The sequence below is a fragment of the Alligator mississippiensis genome, chromosome 9 (assembly GCF_030867095.1).
Source record: "Alligator mississippiensis isolate rAllMis1 chromosome 9, rAllMis1, whole genome shotgun sequence".
NCBI classification, from domain to species: domain Eukaryota; kingdom Metazoa; phylum Chordata; order Crocodylia; family Alligatoridae; genus Alligator; species Alligator mississippiensis.
Genome location: NC_081832.1, coordinates 12819431 through 12835089, shown reverse-complemented (window position 1 = coordinate 12835089; position 15659 = coordinate 12819431). Strand labels below are relative to the sequence as shown.

The 15659-nt window shown below is 41.8% G+C and overlaps 1 protein-coding gene across 2 annotated transcripts in view; it reads right to left on the bottom strand.

The window, feature by feature from the left end:
* The window catches only part of RIPOR3 (RIPOR family member 3), a 74195-nt gene extending 58545 nt beyond the window's left edge, over positions 1–15650 (bottom strand). The window contains exon 1 of one of the 2 annotated variants that reach the window (XM_019484525.2): positions 15593–15650. The gene's annotated coding sequence lies outside the window, so the exon portion shown is untranslated. Of the gene's footprint in view, positions 1–4248; positions 4430–15592 lie in introns of those variants that run through there. The other variant, XM_006267410.4, reaches the window with a different exon arrangement.
* Positions 15651–15659: the final 9 nt, after the last annotated feature.

The window sequence follows — 15659 nt, the reverse complement described above, 5'->3', positions numbered from 1 at the left end:
ATACTACCAAATTTATTCCAGGGCAGACCTAGTGTTCCTGACTGTTTTCTTTGCTGTCATAACTTAGTCAACGCTCTTGGAAGATGCTATCTTCATGGCATGTTAAAACCATGGGATATGGTTAAAACTAGGGATATGTTGCACTTTGCTCAGATAGATGCACTTGCAGTAGCAAAGAGAAGTACTGTATAGGTTGTATAAAGCAGTCTGTTGTAACTACACAGCAGAACCATGCTAACACGCATCTGCCACATGGGACCTCCAGCTACATATATATTCATGTTTTCCCATGTAAGATTATACAAAGAGATTTTACCATATACATTCTCTCTTTTCATCAACATGTCAACTGTTGTAGGTTAGAATGTGTTAGTAATTGTCAGCATCAAAATCTGGAATAATTCTATCTAGTCAGATATGTTTCTTCACTTTCAAAGAAACAGATCTTATTTAAAATTGCTTCCAAAGCATGTTGTGAGTGGGACTGAATAAATCAGCTAGCAAAATGCGTAACTTAAAAAAAAATTCTAAAACCCAGTCAGGATTTAATAAAAATGTCTCTGAGGTACATAAATCATGTCCCTAATAGAGTATTTTTCAATTTCCAATCCTGCATGGAGAATCTTAAAATGCTAACAGATGTAGGAAAGGAAAAGTATAATTCCCTCTATTCTGTCTACACATATACACACATACGTGTACACACACACAGAGAAAATAACAACAGATTCTAAAATATGAATACTGCTTTTATATTTACCACTATAAAGACAACTCACTTGAAAGTCCTTCTCTCTTTAAATTGTTTCTGTGGTAACACATCTGGTGCAGTAACTCTGGGCCAGAACCTTAACTATCTTGGAACAAGTGAGTTATATTGTTGTTGTTGTCTGCAAGAATGTGAAGCACAGATAGATCTGCACACCCATGATCATGCAACCCCTGCACAGCCTGGCAGAATATGTGCTATTGACTCGTATACTCAGTGATAAATTATCAGCCTGAAGGTATTTCTATGATCGTTAGAAAAAAAAAACAACCTCTTGAAATTGCACTCGTTATACATCTGTATTTTTAAATCAAATGAAGAACATTTCACCACCACTGTATGTGGTGTGTGGAAAAATGGAAGAAATCCTCAGCTGAGAGAAATAAGGATAATTTCCAGATCACAGATCCAACTCTCCCTGTATAATGGAGAAACTAATAATAGTTAGTACTTTTATCGTCTAAGTGCTATATAAACACTGTCTAACCTTTACCACATTGCAAAATTATCACCATTCTGCTGAGGTGAAACCAGAGACACTTCTCTACGGCCAAAATCTTCAAAAATACCCACTAATTTAGGTGCTTCCATTTTTGGTTACCCATCTTGAAATGCATAGCACATGATTTTCTGAGTTACTGAGGACCTAAAGATCTCCTTGACTTTAACTGCAGTTGTGGTTACCTAGCAACATAAAATTGTTCCTTGAATATCTCAAATGGGTCAGTCAGAAATTGAGGCACTCCAAATTACTGACTGCTTTGGAGTATTGTAGCTGGAACAATATATTTAAAGTTATATGGAGAGAAAAGGACAAAAACAGGAGCAGACTCCAGTAGTCCTGACTCCCAGTTTGTTCAAATGACAAGTAAAAAGTTGCTTTGTTCTAACAGCTGACCTAGAATCTGAAAGTCAAGACAGGTTTCTCAGGCCATGACCAGATGCATATTTGAAGTGCTCCAAATTCTGCTCCATTTTGGAGCGCTGCAGTGCTGCACTGATATATGGCCCCCTGCCACTGCAGTGATCCAAAATAGCCACGAAAGCATACAGTGGTAGTACTCTCTAGACAAGGGGTTGCTCAGTCCTCCAGAATCTCCCAGTGCTTCACTCACACTCCCCAGGGTGGACAACCAAAGAGTGCTCTCCTGTGCACTTAACAGTTATTGGTAGCCTCCAAAGCCCAAAAGGCATGTAAGAAATCCATGCAAGGAATCTCTCTCTCCAGCCTTCCCCTTCTCCTAGCCCCCAAAATAGATAACTATCTATTGATCTATAAATACAGGTATATATAAGTATACTTATATCTGTTGAGCTATATACTTCTATATAGCTATAACCCAATGATGTCTATGAGAGATATTGTCAAGGTGAAATTGAGATAGACACCTCAAAGTAAAAAGACTTCAATTGGAAACTTATGGTACAACGGCTGGAACAGAAACCATGGTGCTTTACCTTAACTCATTTACTTAACACTGAGTAGCATGAGTTAAAAAACAGTGTGAATATATTTCCCCCATTCCACTAAGCATATCAGTGTTGAATATATGGAAAGAGCATATCTGATGAATAGGAAGGTGCCATTTTATAGTTATTTTTATGCACTTTAAGTTCTCTGTAAAACAGATTTACCTAATTTGAAACAGATGAACCTACTTCTTATTCAGTTAAAATACAGACTGGATCTGAGATCTATGATTATATCATTTCCAGTAATAGTGATAAAGAAAATAGAATGATCTTGGGGTCTTCCACAATCACTAATAATCAAACTCAATGACTGGCTGAAAATCAGTTATTCCCTTAAAGGCATCTTCGACAGAAATCATGGCCACAGACCTTTTCTCTTGAAGACGTATAAGTTTTAACAAACCTGTACTCGGGGAGAATAAATTGGCAACAGAAATGGAAAAGTTAGAAAAAGAGGATAAAAGCTGGTATTTTAGCAACAGGCCCAGATGTCCCTCCTGAGCTGTTGGCGGTGCTGTTTTCAAATCAGAATTAAACCCAGGACCCAGAGCACCTAAAGTCATTAAAGATCTGCTCATGTGTTTTGCAGGACTTGCTGTCTGTGTAACTTTGTGTTGTCATCAGCCCATCATCATCCCAACTCCAGCATTGGCCAAATTACAATTTGGATAATTGCATTCTGCTTGCTCCCTTCATTTTGGCTTTTTGACTAAATCACAGATGGATAATAAATTTATGTTGTACATTTTATTTATTCATATTTTATACATAAAATATCTCCTCTCCTTCCAGTCTCTCCCTCTCTCCATTAACTCCATCTAAACAGTATCATTAATTACTCTCCTTGAGTCCCTTTCCCACAGGGCTCACATTTTCAGTAAGCTGTCCTCCACATGGACTGGACCTGGCCTTCCTTTTTGTCTGTAAAATACCTACCATGTTCTGTTTCAAGGGGCTAGCTCTTATATTTACAAAGTGATGAGTTCAAGGGAAAAATGGGATGAGGTTGGTGGATTCATTGGCCATTGACCACTGCCCCTTGTGGAGGGAGTAGTCTATAAGAGTAGGGGTGTCAAAGTCACATGGGCCCCCAAGCCAGATCTGGACCACGGGGGGCTCCTCACAGGCTGGACAGGAACCATGAGGAACCTTGCAGGCCAGATCTGGCACTAGCAGTGGTAATGGGGCAAGTGGCGGCAGGCCATAAATAGGATCAACTACATCGCTAAACCTACATGAGTGTACAAGTTGTTCTCAGAGTCACACTCTACTAGACAGAACTAGAAAACCCTTTATAAACAGACCCTTTATAAAACAGCCTATGTTTGATGTGAAATATCTCTCAGGGTGAACTTTACTCAGTTCACTTCCCTTCTATATAACCCTCCTTTGCCTGCTTACCATTACTGCTTTATCCACATCAGTTGAGACTGACAACTATTACAATATTTCCTAGTTGGCCGGTGACAAAACAGGCTTAGAAAGAAGACTTATTTCTAGCAACGCCATGGCAGATGCAAGAGCGGCAGTCCCACGCTCTTCCCCCCACACCACATCCATCTCTCTGCTTTCCCAATTCTGCAGAGCGTCCTTCCTGGACAAACAATTCAATTTCCATATGGCCCCACTGACTCGACGCGCGGTTTAAAGGCGCGCTCAACAGTGTCCGAAGCAGAATGGAGCTGGGCTCCTGCCCAGAACCAGAGTCCGTACTGGAGAGCCAGTACATCATCCCCCTGCAGTCAAAGAGAGGATTTAAAAAGGGTAGCCAGCCAGCCCCAGCAAACCCCGCAGTGCCTGCTTTTCCACCTGCTCCAGGGAGCCCTCCACTGTCGGATTTGAATGCGCCGGCAACTTGGGTCCAGCTCGACCCCAGAAGCAGCAGCATCGCCTGTGCATCCCGGGGAGCTTGCACCCCCGCAGGATCGCCTGCGCCTGGGACCTGCTCCGCGCCGGCTGCCGCCCCCTCCAGCCCCGGCCCCCCCCGCGCCGGGCACCGCACTCACCCCGGGCTCGTCCCGCGCGGCTCTGCCCTGCTCTCCGCGGCGAGGTGCCTCCTACCTGCCCGCGCTGCGGGGCGGGCCGGCAGGGAGGGAGAGAGGGAGGAGGCTGCCCGGCCGCGGGGCGGGCTGCGGGGCCCGATAGCGGGGCCGTATCGCGCCGGCCCGGCGGCCCCCAGCTGCGCTGCGCTGCGCTGCGCTTCCAGGAAGCCGCGGCGGGGCTGGATGCGGATCGCCCGTCCCGCTCCTGCCGACCGCCCTCGACCGCCCTGGTCCCGCCGGGGGGGCTCGGGGCTCCAGCACACGCACGGCCCGGACCCTCTGCTAGGCATCGAGGAGCATCCCAGGCGCTCGTGGGCTGCAGCCGCCACCTCGCCCTGCCCTGCCCGCTCTCAGCTCCTTCCCTTGTCCCCATCCTCACAGTTCCCCTCCCTTCCCCTCTTTGATCCCTCTCCCATCGCCCCTTCCCCTCTCTCCCTCATTCTCCCCTAGCCCATCTCCGTCTCCCCTTTGCCTAATCTCAGTTTCTTCCCAGCCTCTCCTTGGCCCCTTCCCTAGGTCTTGTCTTCCCCTCCTGAAATGGTGCTGAACCTAGTTTGCCTTTGGCTGTGCTTGCAACTGCATTTGTTCAGCCCTGTCACTAACAAGAAGCCTTACTTCCCTGAGCAGGCCAGCTTTCACACCCACCAATCTTCCCTGATGTCTTAATCTCAGGGTTGCTCCAGAAGATGACCAGGGAGCCTCCTCTTCCTTCTCCCCCATGTACAAACAAAGACACACACAAGCAGGGAGCCTCCTCTTCTCTCTCTCTCTCTCTCCTTGTTTTAAGAAATCCCTTTCAGGCCTCCCAAACATGAAAATCCAAACCCATTTCTTCCCTTTTGGAGGTCAACTCAAAACTTAGGCCCAGGCTTTGAAGTCCCTATTCCACATTCATCTTGACCATCAGCATCCTTTTCACAATGAAGCCAGGTAGTGTGGCTTCCACTGACACCACAGGATTCTGGGTCACAGGTAAAGGGACTTCTGTGGAAACTGTGGGTGCTTAGCACTTCCTTAGGTTTTGACTTCTCTTTATCATTACTTGTACTATGCTATATCATTAGTGCTTGTTCAGCCCTTCCAACATAAAGGAAGACTGTTCCTTCTTGCCCACAGGAGCTTACACTCTAAAACATAAAAAATCTCAAACTACGTGGTGACCTTCATAACAAGATCCTTGTGGACAGGGCTACTTATTTTCTTACAAGCTCTACTGCAGAACAGATTCACGCAAACAGTGCTCTGAGCAGAGGGGTGGGTACTTAAATTAAGAAACTGAAAAAGAGGGTTGGTGCTTCTTACATAGTATGTTATGAGTCATTTCTACCACAAGCAGCCATGGAAGCTGTGGAAATGAGAGTGGGGGCAGGCTGAAGCAGGTAAGTAGGAAGTCCCATGTGACAAAAAGTGCTCAAGAACTATGAGTGTATGACAAGTAGGGGGCTAGAAGCACTGAGACATAGGCAGGAGTGGAGATAGTACCAAATCTAGAAGCTGGGGGCAAGGATCTTGAATATCATCTAAGAACAGGGATGGGGATCTTGAATACAATGCAAAAGGCAATGCACGGACATTATGAGAAAGGTTATCAAAGACCTTAGCATTTCCAGCAAGAGTTACAGACACCAGTGCCCAGGTTAGTAAAGAGAAAAGTATATACTGTTAATAATTGCCCTTTTGATTACTGCAGTGTGTTAGGTTGTAGGATCAATCACACCCATCTCAAAATAACACAACACAAATAGCCATCCTTCATGCCAAAACTCTCCCTTCAAATGCATGCCTGAAACTGGCACATATGCTGCCCTGAGATGTGCATGCACTGGGAACTGCAAACAAGGGCAGAACCTGACCTTTACAAAAATCCTGTACATAACTAAATCTCCTCACAAGCCCTATGGAGTCATTGTTTGCTGACCTAACAATCTCTGTTGGGTGATTATCATTTCCTCTAAATGTGAGACTTACATGCATTCAACTTCACGGATGAAACCCTCAGCTAATAAAATGGCCCCAGCTCTACTGATTTCAAAGCAAATGTATTTAGCAAAAGATGTATTTAGCAAATGTATTTAGCAAAAGATCTGGACCTACATGTTCTTTTTAAATTTAATTTAACATCCTCTTCATTTGCTGTGTCTTCCTCTCGTGTGTTTGTGTGGCTGGTTGTTGGTTTTCATTATTTTAACTGCATTCTGGATTATTTGTTCTAAGGTTTTGTCCACATTTTGCTTTTTCCATGAGCTTCTAATAAACTGCTTGGCTTCAGATTTTCCAAATTGAACACTGATGTTTAGAGCAGCTAATTAGGTAGTTGGGTTCAAAGTAAATTCTATAATATAACAATTTACATACTCTTTAAAACAATGGATGTAAGCCTACAATTTATTGTTGCTGGCTGATTTTACATTCTTTTGGAATCCATTTTAAAAAGCTACATATGTTTAGTTTTCCTATGTATATAAAAAGCAGCAAACACTCCATATTTGGGATTATTATGATATTTATGTGGAAAAAAGGAAAGTATTTATGTCCTGACATATCTCATGAAGTGCTTGCTAATGGGACGCAGACTAAATGTTGGTATCTTTCTTCCAAGGATCTCAAAGGACTTTACAAATATTAATAAACTAAGCCACTCAATCTCAGTCAAGGAATATGAAGGGATATACAGAGCTCTCTTTCAGGAAAAAAAAATATGTGGGATGGCAAGAATAACACTTCCCTGGTACCTTTCCAGCCCTACCAGTGACATGAAAATTCACCTGGACGCAGGCAATTATTTTAAGCAGACTTTTCTAGCTGCTGGTCTGCATAAAATTTGTGCACACATTTAAGTGAACTAGAGTGTTTTCTAAACAAATTTAGCTACCTAACTGTAGACTTCTTGTGTGAACACACTTATTTCAAGCTAAGAGTCCTATATTGTTATACTCATTAAACTGCTATACAAACTTCAAGTCTGACTCATATCCAGGAAGGAAGCTAGGTACATCCAGAACTTTAAGCACATGAGTAGCCTTGCTTATGTAAGTACCTTCCTGAATTGGAGCCTTTGGATGCTAGTGACATCGCTTGGAGTGAGACTGCATAGAAAGGATTAATTAAAACAGAGAGAAACAGAAGATATCTTTTAAAAGCCCGAAAAAGTCGGGACCCTGACTGAACTCTCATAGATTCAGAGCATCTAAAAAGTAACACACAGGGAAAAACTGGATTGCCTTTTTTTTTCTTTTATGATATAATTTTTTTTTAAAAAGTTCTAGGGTGACTTTAAAGAAATTATTAAAGAGCAAGAGTTGTATTACATCAGTGTATTTCTCATTTAGCCTGGTTGTTTCAAAGTGGATATGACCTGCTAGCATGTACTTATAAAATAAATTGAAAAATAAAACTTTCACAGATCTGAGCCATAAAAATACAATAAATAATTTGATGTATTTTTATAAATTATTACCTTTTCTCTCTTGTGATTTAAATATTAAGGTGATTAAGGATTAAACAAGCTCAATTATGAAATTATTGTATTATGAAATAATGTTTAATACAAGCAAATGTTATCATTACTAAGTAAAAATTATATTTAATAGCAGTCATAATAATTACCCACATAATCCAAATATGTTTAACGTCCATCCTGAATGTATTACTTGTATGATTTCATCCTAGTAAATCTATTTTAAAATCCCAGAGGCACAAATAACATTCATAGTGCCCTCTGCTGGATGCTCATTTTGAATTCCCTGTACAATTCAATGTAATACATTAATGAAGGCTGGGAGGGACAATGTTTAGGTAATGTTGAAGAAGCCTGCCAAACTTGATCTAGAGGCAGACTTCTTTTTGCATTAATTTAAAGGTAGTTTTAAAAGTATATTGCCTATATGCAACAGGATTTTGCTTTGTGTTTATAATAAAATGTTAAAATCTCAGATCTATGGCTGATGTGACATATCACATTCCATCTTTAAGCCTTCTGTGAAAGATCATATATTACATATACACTGCAAAGACTATTTTGAGGGTCTAGGACTGGATTATGATTTCAGTTAGACAGTTAATCTAGAGCAACTCCAATGAGTGCATATCCTGCCCTTATTTTTTACTATTTCATTCTTCACCTCAGCAGAATTTGCTCTCAGTGGAACAGAGCAAAATTTGACCTGTCGAATTTAACCTTTTTTGGCCTGAGAATACACATATTTCTCATTAATATATACTCTTTTTTCATAATAATTTTGTTCTGTAGCAACAATGGTGCTATAGTTTTTTTGTCAAAAATTCCTGTGTGACTTAAGATTCAAAATCCCATGATTTGGTTAACAGTACCCAGTACTTTGCTGGGTAGGTCACTTGTATATGCCGGTAGCAATGCTGAGCACAGCATCACCACAATTTGGGCCTAGCTGATGTTTAACTTGAGACTTGGGCTCCTTTGCCCACTCGGGACATTTTTATTTGGTTATTAGGTGATTTAATAAAGGGCTGGGAGCTTTGCCTACAAATCTATTCTAATTCTGAATGTTTATTAATCTTTTTTATTGTGATTTTCTTTTTGCAGCATTTTCTTGCAAAGACTGTCGTAACTACCTGTCTGAAAAACAGATTCTTCCAGCTTTGTTTTGGCTTGCATACACCTGTAGTTGTCAGTATACACCCTGGGTTTGTTGGTGTGTCACCTAGCAAAGAAGCAGACATTAACAGTGCTGTAACTTTTGTTCTGACAGGCAGGCAGATTTATCTGCCATCAGCTGTGGTTTTAAGGAAGGTTAAACTGTGGGTCTATCAACTATGAAAATGTCCTTTTCATGCTAACTTGAAAAAAAACCTTGGCAGGATCCTTTTAAGGTTAACTTGACAAGCCCCCAAACTATAATCCTTCACTAACAACGTTTGAAATTCCTTGCTTCTTCAATTTCATGGAAATGTAATGAAGCTATTATTTTTCTTAATATATATTAATGTTTCCTAGAAGCCGTAAAATGTCAGTGGAAGTGTGTGAAACCTCTATTATTTGCTGATCATTGACATGATAAGTCATAATACTGTACTTCCTTCTGAACTGAATGCTGGAGCCTTGAATCTATATATAATTTCTGTATCTCCCAAAACCCCATCACATGTATGGTGTCAAGGGAGATGTAATTGAGTTTTTTGAGTGATAGCCCTGCAGTGATTTGCAGCTGCAGTCTTGGGAAGTTGCTGTGTTTCTAGGTTTCTCTATGGAAAACTATTAAACCCAGTCAGACTTTGGTGGTAGCATCACCTGCAAAAATAGATCCAGTTTCTCTCAGAAGGCAGACAGTGTGAACATTATAAGAGGTCCTGTTTGAATTTCTTGTCTTTCCACTGTATGTCCTTTACTTAGACTCGGTACCAGAAACAAGTCTAGGAGTGACCTTTCACCACCATTGGCTGTGATGGTGTTCAGAAAGAACTCAACATGCAGCTTCCCAAAGCAGGCAGTCAGAACAAGGACTTCTAGAAAAGATACACGTGAAAGCCTGCGGCAGAGCACATGGCTGCTATACTGGGTATACTAATTATAATTATAACTACCCATTATAACTACTAATTATACCTCAGGAGTAATGGGTGTCAAAATGGTGCACTCCAGGTGCCGCCCAACATGAAAAAGAAATGGTATTTGATCAAGAAAATCGTGAGGCAGTGGACGGCACACAGACAGATCCAGATGTGCAGCAATGCAGTGTGGGATAGCAGCTAGAGGACTCTTAAAAGTAGAGTAGTTAGGAATGGATCCACACAAATTTTAAAGCAAACTCGCTGTGACGTTTGTGCTAAGGAGGATTATTTATAGCAACTTATGAAATCAAATAATTTGGTTGTGCCTGGAGCACAAGGCACCTTAAAATGAGCTAACTACAGTTACTCTGATATAATACACCATGCAGACAAAGCCTTATTGTTCACAAAATGTTGGTTATTTAGTAGATAGCATACTTTCCTTTGGGTTAATACTGATCTTTACTTTAGAATAGGCAATATATGCATTTCTCATGGTTATTATTATTTTATATATTGTGGTAATAGTTTGCAAGGTGCTTTCCAGACAGGCATGAAAACAAAGTTCCCCAAAGAATTAAATGTCTAAATGGAGCTTTCAGACTAAATTATCTTTGAAAAGGAGACCAAGCTGAAGTTCTGAGAACCGATCAGTCTCTGCTAGCATGCCTACTACTGGAGCTGCATCAGTGGAAAATTTTTAGAGAAAATTCTTCTTCTTGGTTCCCATTTCTCAGGGTACAAAATCAGGTAAATAGTATTCATCCACCTGGGAGCTTTAATGTACATTTGTAAGGTACTTTGAATTTTAAAAGGGTTAAGAGTTCTTCTACAGACCCAACCCCAGCGCTGTTTGCCTCAAGCCAATTTAGAAAAAAAAAGCTATAAATCATTCAGCTGCAAAGAGAGGTGTAAGAAGTGAGTTGCAATTAACATGACTGCTGCATTTAATTATTTTGCTTTAAAAAAATCCAGCTTTGTTAAGTGGCAATGGGGAAATCCTAGGTTAATGTGCAGGGCTGGGGGTGCATTTTAAATAGCTACACTGGATTACTTTAGTTGCAACACACAACCATACCAATCAGTAAGTGCGCACCATTGGCCCATTTCTGCTTCACAATTAAAGTGTCTTCAAAACAAGCACAACTCTATAATGGAAACTCCTGTTTTCAAGCCAGTAGAAGCTTGAAAACCTGCTAAACCAAGACAAGACAAATACCAACCAAGACAAATACTCACAAACACACCTGTTCCTTAAGCCCTGTTATTAGAGCTGGTAGACAGAATTCCATTTAAACGTGACAAGCAGAAATCCTGAAACTGTCTGCAAAAGGGGAAAACATCTTTTGAAATAACTGAAATGTTTCATTTGCATTTTTTAAAAACAAAACTGAGCCCAATAACCTAAACTCCCAGGCCCTAGGCTGAGCTATGGAACCATGGGCAAAGGTTCGCCTCAGAGCTTCTAAGTTCCAAGAGACAGGAAGGAGCCTGGATCATAAGATCACAAGCTAGAGCTGGATCCTCCAAGACTTTCATGGCTGCTAAAACTCCCATTCTATAATAGGGTGCTTGGAAGGTCTGCAGTCCCCACCTTCAAGGTAGTCTACATGGAAGAGCTATCTCCTTGGAAGCCACACATTCTCATTTCCAAGTCAGTCTGCAAGGCAGAGCTGCCTCTGAGCCATAGACCCCTGCAGTTCCAGGGTCCTGGCTCCCCAAGTTAAGTCTGTACAAGAGGGATATGCTTGAGGCATGGATCCTGGCAGCCTGAACTTATCTGTGGCCCATCAAGCCAGGTTTCATTGGCAGTTAATTGAAACCGATGCATTTCCATAAAGAATTATGTTTTCATAACTGGACATTTCAATTGAAACCTGTTTCATCAATTGTTTTCTTTACTTTTTCCTTTTTAGATTGGAAAATGACTGCATGTTTATAAAAGGGAAACACCAGTATGAAGGAAGCTAAAGTACTGATTCTTATTATGAGTGTTAAATGCTGTAAAGTTTTGCAAACTTCAGATCCTTTTTCATGGAAAGAAAGCATGACAATCTGTTATCACATTCCTACAACCATCTTTCTCTTTTCCATTAAACTATCACTGATATTTTTCTTCACTTACCAAAAGTGGACAGAACTTCCATTAATATCTACATGGTCAATCCAAGATTTACCTAATCCATGCATAGATTTACCATCTACAGCCACTTCCATTCAAAATCAAGTGGTGGTGCTAGCACCCACCACTTATATAACAGCCAAGTAGCTAGAGCGCTTACTCTGGAAATGGAAGACATTGGTTCTAGGCCCTCCTCAGCTTGAGGGGGGGTCAGAACCCTATATATCTTCCTCCTAGAAGAGTGCTCTATACTAATGGTTTATAAAATCATCTGGGAAAGGGAAACTCACATGACTCCTGATGAAGCTATAAGAACTGCAAGATTCACAGAGCCAGAGAGAATGAGTAAAAGCTAGCATGACTCCCTAGCTCAGTGACAAAGGCACTGTTTTGAATGAGGGAAGAAAGGTGGGGTGGGACACCTGGGTTCTCATCCTTGTTCCAGGGCCTACTTATGTATTTTGCATTAAAGCACTACTAGATAGAAGACATTGTTAACAGCAGGGACCAGAACCCAGGTTTCCCCCTTCTCTTGGAAGCGTCCAAACAACTATGGAGTTACAGATCCTTTTGCTTATTTTTCGTACGGTAGTCCTGGGAGTTTGAGCCAAATTTAAAAATAAGAATGAATTAAATATTAATGCAAACCTTCTGCTTTCTCCTTCAGTCTGAATTTTATCCCCTGAGGAAACCTTTCGGGTACTGGGCAAGATAGATGGAATACCACTCCATTAAAAAAAACAGGAATGAATCAGATGGAAAAAAGACTTGTCATAGGGAATACAAGCTGTGTGGGGGTTCTGCTCTTAATGATGCAATGAGGGTGGGAGGCTGTCAATTACCACAAAATAATTAAGAAACCTTAAACAAAAATACCCAGCTCCCCTTTGAGTTCTGAACAGGCTGATGGACACAGAACATTATTTTCTTTGAGGGGCAGTGAATAGCTTAACTCTTAATCACATGTTTATCGAACTTGGAACTAAAATAGCCCTGCAGTTCTGCACTATGCCTGGCACAGGCAGCTTCCCCTCCCCTTACCTTTATCTGAAACCAAATTGTTCATCACATTCCTTTCTTACGCAATATCAGCTCACTGTAATGCAAGATAGCTAGTGATTAATACTTTTTATTAGGTTGGTTCCAGTGACTCGAGATGAATTTGCTCTGACTCTTGCAAGCACGAGGCCACACCCAGTTGTATGGCACTTCAACAACTCTAGGAATGTGAGACGCATTCTTAGAGGAAACCTAATAAATCTGTAATGATAACATCAGCTTCTTTACAGTTTTAAGTGCACAGAACTTCCTGGAGGGGTTTCCACCTCAGAATAAAGGTAAGTCAATTGCAATGCTAACCCTTGAAAAAGCTGTGCGCCTCTTTTGTCTCCTCCACTGGCCTCTGCATCTTCCAAGTGCCCAGGACAGCAAAGCTGGTCACTTATAAACAAGAGCAGAACTGGATAGAGACAGAGAGAAGCCACTTCTTTCTCTCAGTTTTGGCGACTGTGAAATGACAAATTAATTAGTTCATCTTTGCTGACATGGCTATAATTCCACTGATTTCCAAGTATGTCCGTGTTACAGGAGAATCCAGTGTTAGGTATGGATAAGATCAAATATGTCACTTCACTATTTTCTTTATCAAATAGAAGCAGGGATGTGTAGACTTGAACTAAGCATCTATTGATCTATAACAAAACATTTTAACACTGAACTATACCCTCTGCACTAATCAGGTCTTGTCTTGTTTGGGTGAGAGGTACAATTTCTCTGCCTCACAGTTGGCCTTTGGCCTGCTTTACACACTACATGGCACCAGTTTACCTTAAAATGTGATTTTAAAGTTATTTTGTTAAAATGGTGTAATTCTGTGTGTGGATACTCTTCTATTGGATTTAGCTTAGTTTATGTTTAAATCATTAACTGTTTACACATGAAGCCCATAAGCTCCCTGAAGAGATTGGGGATGCTGAACCTAACCTATAGGCAGTAACGGAATGGGATGACCACTGCGAAAGATCACACCTATTCCTACAGCAGTTTATACCAACACCAAGTACGTCCCCTATTGGGCACGACCTTGACAGAGAATTGTGGGGCAAGGTGAACAGCCTGATCTGGATACAGATGGTTCAAAACAACACTTTACAAGATAAGCATTCTGGATGCCCCCTGCGTGAATGTGGTGTCCGACAAATGACACAGCACTTATTTGAAAGCTGCAATCTTTACAAAAGCCCAGACAGGGCAGACGGAGTCCACACATTAAGCAATCACACCAGACCGTGGCACACAGATTTGGAAGTTGATATGATGCCATGCAAAATAGATGTTTAAATTTAAAATCTGGTGTACGATTTAAAAGTTTCACCTGCGGAACTATACTAATTATAGATGTGACCTTTTTTCCCCTCCTTTTCTAAAGGAAAAAAATCCTTTTGTATAGCTTAGTTAATTAATTTTTGAAAAAGCTCTATTCTATAAAGTGTCTCCACTAGGGGGATTTGCTAGATGATTCTAGTGGCAAACACAAATTTTAAGAGTAGACTAGCCGTGTATATCTGAGTTCAACCAATACACGAGTATGCTTTGAAAGTTCACTCAGGGTGATAAATATTGCCAAATCCAGTGACAGTCCATGTACTAAAAATGAGAAATTTAGTGAGAAACAGTAACACCTCTACAACTAGAATGAATTTTAAAAGCCTGCCAGCAGAAGCACTGTCCCGACTGGGGTCTCAGTGCTGAGATGGCAGGCAAAGTCTTTGGGTAGAGGTGATATCTTCTATTAGACCAACTAAGCAGTTGCCAAAAAGCTTGCAAATAACATTTTTGCAACTATTTAGTTGGTCTAATAAAAGATATCGCCTCTACCCAAAGACTTCACCTGCCTTTTGTGCTCAGATTGACATGGCTACTGCTCAGATCAATGCTCAAATGTCATTTGATTTGAACTGAACAGGTGCAGCCCTGTGCACAGGCATTTGCAGTTTGCCGGTCCATGAGATGCCTGGCAGGTGGGGCGGGCTGTCTCCCCCTCTGCTCCCGCAGGTGCCTGGGAGCAGCGGGTTGGCCTGTGGGAGGCAGGTGCATGTAGGTGTTCTTGCCAACTGCTAAGTTGGTCTAATATCTTTTATTAGACCGTCACCACGCTGGGGTCACTTCACCACATTTGTCTTCCTGCCTAGAGTAGGGGAGGGGGCTGGACCCAATGATCTGTAAGGTCCCTTCCAGCCCCTTCCAATCTATGAACATCACATCTACTCAAAGAACCCTGCCTGGTGCATGTAGGGTGGGGCAGCCATCATAGAGGACAGTCCGGTTGTCCTGTCGATACAAAACCGGACTCCTTTACGTCCTCTATGATGAAAAATAGAGGGCATAAAGGCATCGGGTTTCGTATCAACAGAGTAGCAGAAAAACGGAACGTCCTCTATGATGGCCACCCTAATGTAGAGGCGTGACAAGAACTGGCTCCCCACCCTGCCTGACTTGGCTGTGGGGAAGCCTGTCCTGGCTCCTAATCCCTTGGCCATAGTCCCTTGTCAGACGCACATGAGACATACCCTGCCTGCCCTGCGCCCCTTTCAGCCTAGAGACTTGAGTGCATTGGGCCCACACAACCCCACACCATATTCCCGCCCCCGCAGCACCCACCGCGCATGCGCCGGCCATGTTGGAACGTGGCCCAGCAGGTGCAGGTGCGCCGAGCCGCGTTTCCCGC